The sequence below is a fragment of the Pinus tabuliformis genome, chromosome 4_1 (assembly GCF_031772625.1).
Source record: "Pinus tabuliformis cultivar Carrire ecotype Pingquan chromosome 4_1, CPIR1, whole genome shotgun sequence".
Taxonomy (NCBI): domain Eukaryota; kingdom Viridiplantae; phylum Streptophyta; class Pinopsida; order Pinales; family Pinaceae; genus Pinus; species Pinus tabuliformis.
This window is the reverse complement of record NC_142303.1, coordinates 592,233,083-592,245,147: the sequence shown is the minus strand read 5'-3', so window position 1 is coordinate 592,245,147 and position 12,065 is coordinate 592,233,083. Positions and strand designations below refer to the sequence as shown.

The window sequence follows — 12,065 nt, the reverse complement described above, 5'->3', positions numbered from 1 at the left end:
GCATTTAAGGTTTATATGAAGAACAGGGGATTAAATCATTAACCACTTACATAAATAGAGTAATAATATATATATATGGAATATTTTAAATTGAAAGTTATATTAATATAAAATTAGGGAAATATTACTGTGAATATATAATATATAATAGTTATGATAAGTTTTAGTACCTTGTAGTGATATGCCTTGATTGTAACTTTTTTAGTGGCTAGGGAAAACCTTATCCCTCGACAACCTTTGAAACTTTTTGAAAAACCTTTCTAGTAGTATATCTTCCTCCCTTGTGTCATTGAAGGACTTGTGTACCCTTCCTAGAGAAGGGACGTCATTAGCACTAGATTGTATTTTTTGCTCATTAATGGTCTCTTTGGTTCTATCACTTCCTCGAGCCTACGTTAAAGGCCCATAATCACCGTGAAGTTTTTGATAACCACAAGGAAGAACCCTATGCTACTATGTTTAGATCTTTTGCTGGTGGAAAATGCCTGAAGAAGAGTAAGTTTGTGAAAAGAGTTGAGTCATCCCCAAGTTGGATATGCCTCTAGGGTTGAAGAGGAAAGCCATAATGTTGCACAAGGAAGCTCTTATTGAAAAGTTGACTAGTCTTTTTTGCACCCTCAAGAAGTCCAAGCATGGATCTCAAAGCGCCAAGCTATTGTCCCATGTCAAATCTTTGGTTATTATTGTGGCCAAGATTATTATTTGTTTTTATTTGACAACAAGGAAGAACAAGATAAAATATTCAAATCAAGTCCCTGCTTCATTAATTCCAAGGGATAATTCCTTACCCATTAGACCTTGGACTTTGATCCATTCATGGAAATATCAACTATGCTAGTGTGAGTGAGATCACCACATCTCCCAATCCTTTTATAAGACAAAGATTCTCAAAAATAAATAGGAAACAATTTGGTTCATTATATAAATTGGGCTTATCTTAAAAGGAATATTTACTCTTGTGCTAGAATTTGGTTAGAAATAGATCTACAAAAGGGTATGCCAAAGGAAATCCAATTCAATATGGAGGGTTGGAGCTATGCATAGACCCTTGATGATGATTAAATTCTCTTTAGGTATAACTCTTGTCATGATTATAGTCACTTTGTAAAAGATTGTTAAAAAATCCATGGAACATGACACCATTTAAAGTGGGGCCTTGTTTCCTTAAACAAAGAACTTGAATCATATAAACAAGTATCTAGGCGGTATAAGAAGTTATAGCCCAAGGGATATTTGTGTGCAAAAAGACCTCCCAACCAACAACATATTTAGTGTAATTGAGCAAGAATGTGAGGAAAGAGAAATGGTGGAAATAAAATTGATCCACCAAATCAAGAGGAACCCACTAGAATCGAAACCCATGAGGACCAACTAGAAGTGGTAGAGAAAATTCCAAAGCCTCGGTCACTGTGTTCAATCAAAGCTCATATATTTCAGTATCAAACAATTTGAAGGCATCTACACTTATGGTTTTGACACCCTCCCTGTTACAAGTCATTTTGTCACATCCAATCAAATGGTCGTGAAACAGGATCAATCAACATCCATTGACACTTTGCATTCATCCCCAGCGAAGCCAAGAGCATCCTCTCTCCAAAAGTTCCAAGAATTCTGGGTTAAACAACTCAAAACCCTAATTTTTGGACCGATCACATTTAGCCTTCATGCAAATTGCATTGTTGCAAGTTGTACACAGAGAAATTACACTGACTAGTGCATGTTGCTTTCACTCCAAGTGCGATGGCCCTTGGAATTCAATAAAACAAAACAAAACAAAAACCAACAAAAAAAAAACTAATCTTCTCTTTCTAGAAGCTTCCCAAGTGGTTTTAACTATTTACTATTGGATTAGATCTCCAACTCCTACTCTTGAGGCCTTATCTCTTATCCCTATAACTTATCTTCTCTCTAATGTGGATCTAAGTCTAGAATGGTAAATAAAAAGCCACCTATTTTACCCTATAAATACACTACCTACCATAGACTCTAGGTTGGCTTTTGGAGACTCTTAGTTATGCCCTCATTTTATTGCTTTGTACCTAAGGATCCATCATCCATCCATGCATTTGAGTTATGATTGAAGGCTTGCTTTGTGGCAAAGGAAGGACAAGATAGTTGGGATACAACTACAAGTTCAAGATTTGAAAGGGTTGTATCTTCTCCTACATTCATTAATATAAAAAATGTTTTGTCTTCCTATACTTATGTCTCATTTATGCATATGTAGAACAATGTCTTCATGACTCATTGTTTAGAGATGTTATCTGTATATTTTGGTTCTCTTTCATGTTTTAATTGTTTTGTAGGTTCCATTTTTAGCATTTGGAGTTGGAGTTGGAGCTTACAAGCAAGGAGAAGAGGAGAGCTTGTGTTGGATTCTAGGTAAGTTTTTCTTCCATATTATAAACTCTCTAAGGAAAACATAAGTCGTTTTGTCTATGTTTTTTCTAGATCAAGCCACTAGATCTAGGGAGTTTGCTTCTGTCCACATAAGGAAATTATTCGTCAAACAACTTGGCAAACATACTAGGGAACGAGATGTTCCTTTAGTGGTTTCCTTTGCCTACTCTTTAAGGACCTTTGAAAATGACTCAATTTGACTTGTTCAAATAGTTATTAGTCTTAGAAAAGTATAATTATGAGCTTTCTAGGATTTGTTTTTCGTCTTTTGAGAAAAATCATCCCCAATGATTTTTTGTTCTGAGACAAAGCGACCTGGTGCACTTGTCTCTCTCTGTAAGTGTGATGAATCACACTGGTTATCATATATAGAATGTGATGGTCCTGTAGGATGAAAATATTTGCATTTTTATGTCTCTCTTAATTATTTTTTGATTGCAGTGGTTTTTCCTGAGTCTTTGAATTGGTCAATGTCTCTGTAAAACTAACAGCCCGTTTAAATTTGAGTGTGATTGTCTTTTTATGAGAGTTTGCTTGTTTTTGTTTTTTCTTGTCAATTAGGTTTTTTTATCACTTCTCTTGATTGTTGACTTGATAAAAGATTTTCATATTATAGTTTCAGTCTGTGTGAATTCTTTTGATTCAATAATCTAGTCACATTTCATTTTTCATTGCATTTGAAAATTGAAAAGTAAAAGAAAATATTTTTTTCATTTTCTTCACGTATTAGGGATTTGAATTGAATTGGAATAGTACATTTGAAGATCTTAATTAGGAAGTTCTTGTTTGTTGCATCATTATTTGAAACTTCTTCCTTCCCTTAGATAGATCTTCATTGAATGAAAAATAGTTCTTTTAATCATGCTAGTTGCATTATAGGTAGTTTAGGAGAATTTGTTTCATGAGCCTTGAAACTAAAACTTTAATCAAGATTAACTTTAAAATTTATTCAATTAACCTAAGGATCATTTGGAACATTAATGACACACATAGTGGTCTAGGCTAGAAGACGTGTTTCGGTGTCGTTAAACATAGGAGTTGTTGTTACTTGTCAGTGTTACATCCCGGCATGGTTGGTTTTCCACATACATTAGAGTATATCAGAACGTTCTTCCATGTACCTTCGAGTATTCAAGAGTATGCTCCACATACATCTGAGTATATCGAAATTCCCCCATCATACGGTTACGCATTAGAAAACACTACTACAAACTGCGCTTCCACGTACCTCTGGGTATATTTTGGAAGTCCCCACTAGGTGGCAATACTACCATAGGTAATTGAATTGGTTGCCTTGTTAATTATGATACACCGAACATATAATTCAGGGAGATTGCCTGCACATACCAACAATGGTATATTGCAATTCGCAGTGACTTGGTAATCCCTTTTAGCTAGTTACCCCTTTTTATTTTTCTAAAATTAATTAATCCACCATGGAAGAACACTTTGAACACCCCAGGCTTTCACCTAGAATGCAAATATTTCCTCCTCTACCTCCAAAGGCAACACATGGTCATCGTATAGACAAGAAAATGTAAATGACTGAACCTGGTGCATTGAAAGCTAGCCCTTCTGGAACCACTTATGAGATTAATCAACCAGAATCATCACTTCCTACCAAACCCGAAATTACACCTTTACAAAATGGTGAGCTTGAAGTAGTTGAAACTGAAACTCTTTATTCATTAGAACTTGTAATCATTGAACCTTAATTTGTATATTCAAACCCTTTACAACCTAAGGATATATAACTCTAGGAAACACAAATAACTAAACCAACTACTCCAGGAACTTATTCTTATTTTCCTTTACCTTTATCTCTACCAAAACCTATATTTTTGGGTCCTGACGGAGAACCACTTCCACCTAGTCTTTTGAGTATTGAGGAAATTCCTCAGAAAGAGTCTTCTCGACCTCGATCTCCTGTACAGTTGGCAAAGACTCCTCTTTATCAAGGTTTTCCTTTTGGTACCCCTGATATTCATTTCGAAACTCCTTTACATCAAACTCCTTGTTTTAATTCACCTTTGAACTTTTCTCGAAAAAATCCTTTGAGAAGTCCAACCATGTATGAGTCAACAACGATTTCTCAACCTATATTTGCTATCATGGGTGAATCGATTGAAGTTGCAACAACTTTTATGTTTTCCACTTCACTAGAACTCACCTGTATGGTGGTCCATAAGTGCCACCTGGCTACCATTCATTGTCTGGAACCTTTCTTGGTGTGTTAACTAGTCCTTGGACTTCTCATTTACCATCTTTATCTTGGATACCATGTGTTCCCTCCTTAACAAGCACCTCACAACTTAGTCAACCTATTTCACCCCAACCTCCTTTGGACCAGCAATATGGTGTGTTTCTAAATGGATTAGGACACCTACAATGACCTACTTTGTCCTATACCGGGTACCCTCACCCTGGGGGAAGTTGCCTCCGTTCACTCCTTATCCTTCAGTTGGGGGGACCTATTATTGGAATGTTCCCATCTACTGATCAAATGCTACAATTTGGTGCTTCGCCTTATTCGATTCATGTTCCTACGAGTGCCCCATTTCTAGGAATGGTTGCTCCTCCTTGGAATCCTACCTTTCCAATTCAACCTAGTTTGGTCTTAACTCAAATGTCAACCTCTCAACTGAATTCAAATATGCATTGGGTTCCTACTTGTCAATCTGTTCAATCCATACCTCAACCTACCTAATTTATGCTTCAAATGAGTCAACTTGTTCAGGTTGTATCCCAAATACAAACTCGTCAAACGGTACCGAGGATTTTTCAAATCTTGTCTACCTAGCCTATTCAAGGTGTATTACAAACTCCATTTAACCCACTTGGTCAGATTATTCCACAGATTCAAGTTAACCAACCTACTCAAAGCATGCCATATGTGTAAACCAATCAATCTAATATTGGAATGATGCAAATTCCATCTGGGAAATCATTCCAATGTATCCCACAAATTCCTGTTGGCCAAATAACTATACCATAAATACCTTATCAAGGCCAACAAATCCAAAGTCACCCTTTATAATCTTACCAAGTTTTTCATGGAACTGGGCAACCTGATCTCGGTTATCCTGTGTATCAAACTCCTCCTTATCCCGATGGAAAGCAAGTCCCCATATCTCAACCCATTTCATCGTATCCAGGATACCCTCCACCACCGATTAACTACACAATGTCAACCTCCTCAAATGGACTTTAATAGGAAATTTTTATTAATTGCAACATCAGAGTTACCAGATCTCTCCTGGTTAACGAATGATATAATTTAAGAGATCTGTGGCTTGTATCTTTTGAACCGGAGAATCCACAGTTTGAACATTTTTATACCAACGTTTCGAATCCCAAATGGGATCCATCATCATGATATAATTGTCATTCTCCTTGGTGGTCGATTATTCCAACCAAATTTTCGAGTGAGATTCTGAAGTTTAATGGAAACCCTGGAGAAGATCCATAAAATCACGTCATGACCTATCATTTATGGTGTTTGTCAAACTCCTTAAATGATGACTCCATTTGTTTACGACTTTTCCAGCAAACACTTACTAGTTCGACAGCTAAGTTGTATGTTGAATTACCTAGAGCCTCATTTAACAAATTTAATGCATTGGAAACCACATTTCTAACCCATTTCCAGTTAACCATCCATTATGAAACTAGTACTAAGCTTTTGACCTCCTTAAAGCAATTTGACTCTACTCATATATCCGATCATATACATGAGTGGAGGCGTCGACATCGTCTGGTCAAAACTTATATTCTTGATCAGTTATTTACAGAATGGTTCATTAAATCCTTTCTACCTTGTATAATTGAAGGCGTTGCCAAAGGTGGAGTTGTTACTGAAGAGCAAGTCATTGCTCGTGCTGAATATTCGGATTTAATTTACATTTGATCCATCACACTCTATGACAAGATACCCAATGCTCTGCAACCTTCAGATATTGTTCCACCTGCTCCTTCAAAGTAATCACATGTTTTTGATGATGTGATTGGCTTTGTTGGTCAACAGTCAATGAGCAAATCTTCTAATCAAACTAATTTGAAATCTTATCCAACTGTGACCAATCAAAGTCACTCTAATCATGCTCCTGTGAGTACAATTATAATTTACACTTATGTCACCAAACACCCTTGAACAGTCGCTTGCAGCCGCCAATTACAATTTACACAACCAATTACAATATACTATTCACACTATCATAACAGGAGCATCAACAAAAAATCCTTTTTATAAATTTAGTAAGTTTTTTTTAATCTAATTTATGTTGATGCTTTCTGGAATGTAATTTAAGTTAAAGTTCACTATATAAATTTAATTGGGTTTTTTTGGAAGTAAATTAAGTTGTCTTTTTTTTAATGTAAATTTTATATATATATATATATAATTTAAATTTATCAAAAGTTTAAATACACATAATGTTTAGAGAATTTTATTAATTAACCTAGATTAATCTTAACTCCGGATCTATCAAATGTCCCCTAAGGAATCAAATCTCTTGAGGTGAAAATCTCTTTTAGAGTGAAAAGAGATTTGATCCTTCTTAGGGCTTGGTAGATTGAGAGTTAAAATGGATCTACGTTGATTTAATTATTAGTTTTTAAATGAGCTACATTAGAAAACAATGCTAGTTAAAATGTTAACATTACAATATCTATATATATATATATATAGTTAGACATTACAACATATTTACCACATTGGATTGGAGAGCTCGTCTCTGTACAATGAACATTACAACATCTCCATCATAGTGGACTAGAAAGCACCTCTTCGCCCAATAAGTTTATTTTGGATTTTTGTTAGAGTGTAATTTTATAAAGGGAAAATGTAAAATGAGTCTATATATTTGGGTTATAATATTATGGATTTGTGTATGTTATAGTGAGTGATATTTATCAAATGAAAATGTGCAAATGGATTTTATGTGACTTTTTGATATTGGGATGTGTTATATGATATTTGCAAAACAATTTATATCCTTAATGAAGATGAAATTATATTCATACATCTTAAAATAAATATCAACTTTTAATTAACACAAGTTGAATAGTATGGTTGAAAGGTAATGTTTTTTACAAATTAGATTTTTTTTTTAATATTAGAGGAGAATTATAATATTTTACAATAGTTAAATATTATGCTTAATTGATGCATGAAAAATTCAAATCTAATGATCAAATGTTCAACTTAGTTCACATAGTTCTCATGTGGCCATATTCCTTCACCTATAATTATTGAATAGAGAGAGATATTGACTCTATGCAATGTTGACTTATAAAATTGGTGATGAAAATGAAGTTCATGCTCAATGGAACTTAATAGTGGACTTATATATTGAGTTGTCAAATGAATTTAACCATGCATGTGGTCATCATAACTTTTCTAACCACAATTTGCTCCCAAACATTATGGTCAGGAGGGGGTGCACTTATCAATGCTATCCATAAGTTTTAAAACTCAGTGAAAATAAAACAACATGTGTGATCTCCTTACATCTCCCAATGTGGTTTCAAGTGTATAGTTTAAAATCAACAAGCATGGAGGTTTATAGTTTGTCAAGCAAAGTGTTATGTTTAACCCTCCCAAAAGAGAACATCATCATGGTTACATAGATGAGTTGGACATAAGTCAATGGAACAAGCTTTTATCTTTTATTATTATCTATCTCCATCTTGGTATTCATTGATGGCAATAATTGTTTTTTTTATTAGCTAAACATTTTTTAGGGGAGTCATGAATCTAATATTTTTTTTTCTCCGTAAAACTGCACTAATTTATATTACAAAAACCAAAAATACATCCAAATTTACAAAAGGGCCGTAGCCTCGCATCTCCGAAGAGATTTTCCCATGATTAGCCATTCTGAGCAACAGGCAAAAAGGGACCAGTTTCTTCCTTCCGACATAACCAGCATGTAATCGACACAACAGGCTTTTGAGCCAACACAGCGGACATATAACTTGACACGATGGACCCATAACTTGACACAGTTGACACGTAGACTGACCTAGTAGACACGTAAACCTTCGCGGCGGACATTGACCCCATGACAAACAAACAGACAAAGAAGACAGAAAGAGATGGACTGAGAGTAGCGTTCCTGGCCATGAAGACGAAAGCTTCTGAGCTAATCCTCATCAGTGAGGTAAGGCTCATCCGTCGCCACGCCCTTGAGCTTCTTGTCATCCTCCACATCCGGGCGCGACATTCTCTGAGCCGGCTCACTGGGTCCGGCCTCTTCTGCTTGAACGGGTCGTCTCATATCCACTCTGGGAACCTGCATATCCACCCTTGGCACTGTCAGGTTGTCCCTAGGCCTCCGGAGATCGCTGCAATGCTCCACAGTGACTGAAACAATGAGCGTATTATTCTCCAGCATACAGGGGATGCGATATCTGACTGCTGGATGCTCCCTATGACCGCAATCCAGGATTTCTCCCCTATCTCTTTCAATGCTACGGCTGACTGTGTTGCTCGGGCTTCTGTTCTGCCCAGGAGGAATGTCCACAGAGGAGGAGGGTGAAATGGCGGGCCTCTGAGTAGCAGAGCGACCCCTCGAACCACCGCGGCGACTGCTCATCCTGAGCCTCTCAATTGGCATCCTGCGACTGCCTCCCTTAACCAAATCCCTCGAAGAAAGCTTACACCTTGCCAGAGTATGTTCTGTCGCTTCCAGAAGTTGCAGAAGCCGCTTGGAAGAATGCATGAATACAGCATGGGGTCCGAACTTATGGATCTCCATATTCCTTGTCCGAGGCTGCGCATTGAATGGCGCCTGAACCGGACTTGACATCCCAAGAAAAATCCCCTTCGCATTGAATGTCGCTTGAGCCGAACTGAGCCTCCCCATGGCTTCACCCTCCATCGCAGTTAATACCTCGGCCGGCTGATATATGGTGGCTTGTCCGGGCTGCCAGCTGCCCATGTGACAAGCCACCTGCCGTTCATGCGTTAAATACACCCGCATCCGGGGTCATGAATCTAATATTATGCAGTCACACAAAACACAATAGTTTTCTTAACATAATTTCCTACACATGTATTCCATGGAGCTTGAGCAACTCTCATTCATGAGAACCTGTACAAATAATTCTTATATATGATGACAAAAATGACAATTCTTAAAAGTTTAAAATTCTTGTTAAAATAAAAACCAATATTTAACTAATTGAAAACTCTTGGCATCATGTATTTTGATCCATCACATGTTAAGGTTCCTCATGTACAATAATATTCTTAAAAGTTAATTAAAACATTCATCATATCTTTATGAGGAATGAAACTTCATGTTGAGAAAAAGGAGAAATACTATACATTTTGGCATCTTCCCCTTTCTTAGTACAAGTCTTCAAGGATTAACTATTATAAATGAGGTATAGTTGCCTAAAAGAAGAAAATGTCACTTTTCAATGTCAATATGTTATTGGACTTTGTAAACAGTAATATATGGGATTTTTGTTTAATAAGAAATCAACCGTATAATATTCCATTTATATTATTAGAGTGTATAACAATATTTTTTATTATGTGTGAAGCATGTTATAAAGTGTTCAAAATTTTGTGGAGGACTAATGCCTAAAGGAAATATTTTAGTGATGGATTTTTCAAAATTATTTTTTTAATAAAAATTTAGAGTTGAACCAAAAGAAATTATTGCAATGCAATGAATAAAATAGAGTTAAAGTGTTGAGTCATTTTATTAATAACGAAATATTTGAACCAAAGTGGGTAGTAACATAGACGAATATACAACCATAAAAGGAACCCTTAACAAGCCAATGAGTGTTGAACAAGAACATATCTAGTCTCGTAGATATGAAATCTACAGCTACCCTCTTGCTATTACAAGTGTGTTTCCTAGACCTGGTTTTGATGTCCTCGAAGCTTCATTCCTAACTAATGTCTTCACAATCTTCTTGTAAGGATCCTTGATTATGGCTCCTTATTTTGCTTGTTATTCAAAATAAAATTTAAATCTCCTGAATTAATCATATTAAGAGGATTTGATATAACAACAAACTCTTTTGAACAAAGTACCTATAATTATAATTTTCCATGTAATTATTTGGAGCATATGAATTGTTTTGAGAGGTGAAATCGACATTGACTTACCTAAAAATTCAATATAATTTATAAATATATAATACCATTATAAACATATGGTACAATGATATGATATAATTGCATGACATCATGAGATACATTTGTCTTACATTATAATAAATTCAACACCCCTTAATCTTAGTTCTTTTGAAATCCTCCTTATGTATCTTAGCATTTTGTTTATTTCTTGAAGGAGAAGAGTTAGTGTAAGATTTTGTTTTTTAATTAAACATTTTAGACTCTTTATTCTTTCTTGGTCCACTAGGGCCCTTAAAATCCCTTGATAATAACTTCATGATTTGGGGGTTTGATTACTTTATTCACTAATTTTTCTTACTATTTCACATTTTCCATGAGCCTTGATTTTATTTACTTTAAGTTCCATAGTTTCATCTTTCTTTGCTTTTATCCTAGGCTTTTTATGCTACCTTTCATATTCTCTCAAAGAAGATGGGGTAATCTAGGACAATCAAAAAGGGTGAAAGCAAATGGCAAAGGAATATTCCATCCCTTCATAGGAGAGCTATGCATTTTTCCATCATTATTTGTGTTTCTTAGCAAGCCCTTGTGAGAGTGTCATGAAATGGCTACTTACGAGCAATTTTAGTATGGGAACAATATTTGCTAGGATGAATTTCCCCTTCTTACTCATTTTAATGTGTTGGTTTGTTTTATCAATTATCGTTTATTTATTTTCTCAACACCTCATACTTATTCTGAATACATAATACGTCATGAATTTTTCCACGAGTTTATGTATAAGTTTGTCCTTTGTCATTTGTGGACTTCTAACTTTTTAAAAGTCATCTCCTTATTCATTTTAGGACCTAGTTTAGGTTGTCATATTCTCCATATAAAATCATTGGAAAATGTTTGTACTCATAACAAAAGTCACATTTAAAATATATTCGCTCATAATCAAGTTTTTAGACATGGATCTAAGATCTTATTTGAATTTTAATCACGAATAAGCCACTTTCATAAATATACTTCAATAGACATTTGAGTGCATGCATATATCCATAATGGCTTCACATATGTTTATGTATTTTCCAAACATGTTTTTTGTTAGGGATAAGGTTGTTCATTCCATGGTTGTAAGGGAAGAAAAGTAATCTGAGATGAATGATTTGGGACTCCTTCTTCAAGGTCAAAATCCAATGACTAACATTTTTGGTAAAACCCATTATCTATGAGGAGAAAAACCCTCCTTCAATATATATATATATATATATATATATATATATATATATATAATATATATATATATATATAATTTAATTTCACTTCAAATAAAAATGAGAAACAAAAATATTTACAATAGTACAAGTGACTTCCCTTTCCTTGTGTGAGTGGAATCCATTGAGCTTGAAGCCATCCCTCAAATATTTTTGGACATGGCCATACCTTATTTACTTTCCCAAACAGGGGAATTTATGCAAATAAAAGGGCATTGGTTTAAGAAATCTCACATGTATCCACATAAGTCCTTCTCTTCTCTTTTCTTGACAGAAAAATGGTTGGTTTACTTCTTTAGTATGGTTAT

At 35.0% G+C, this 12,065-nt stretch overlaps 1 pseudogene; it reads right to left on the bottom strand.

Annotated features, from left to right (window-relative positions):
- Positions 1–5,546, bottom strand: part of LOC149177358 (putative WRKY transcription factor 25) — a 115,903-nt pseudogene extending 110,357 nt beyond the window's left edge.
- Between the last annotated feature and the right edge of the window lie 6,519 nt (positions 5,547–12,065).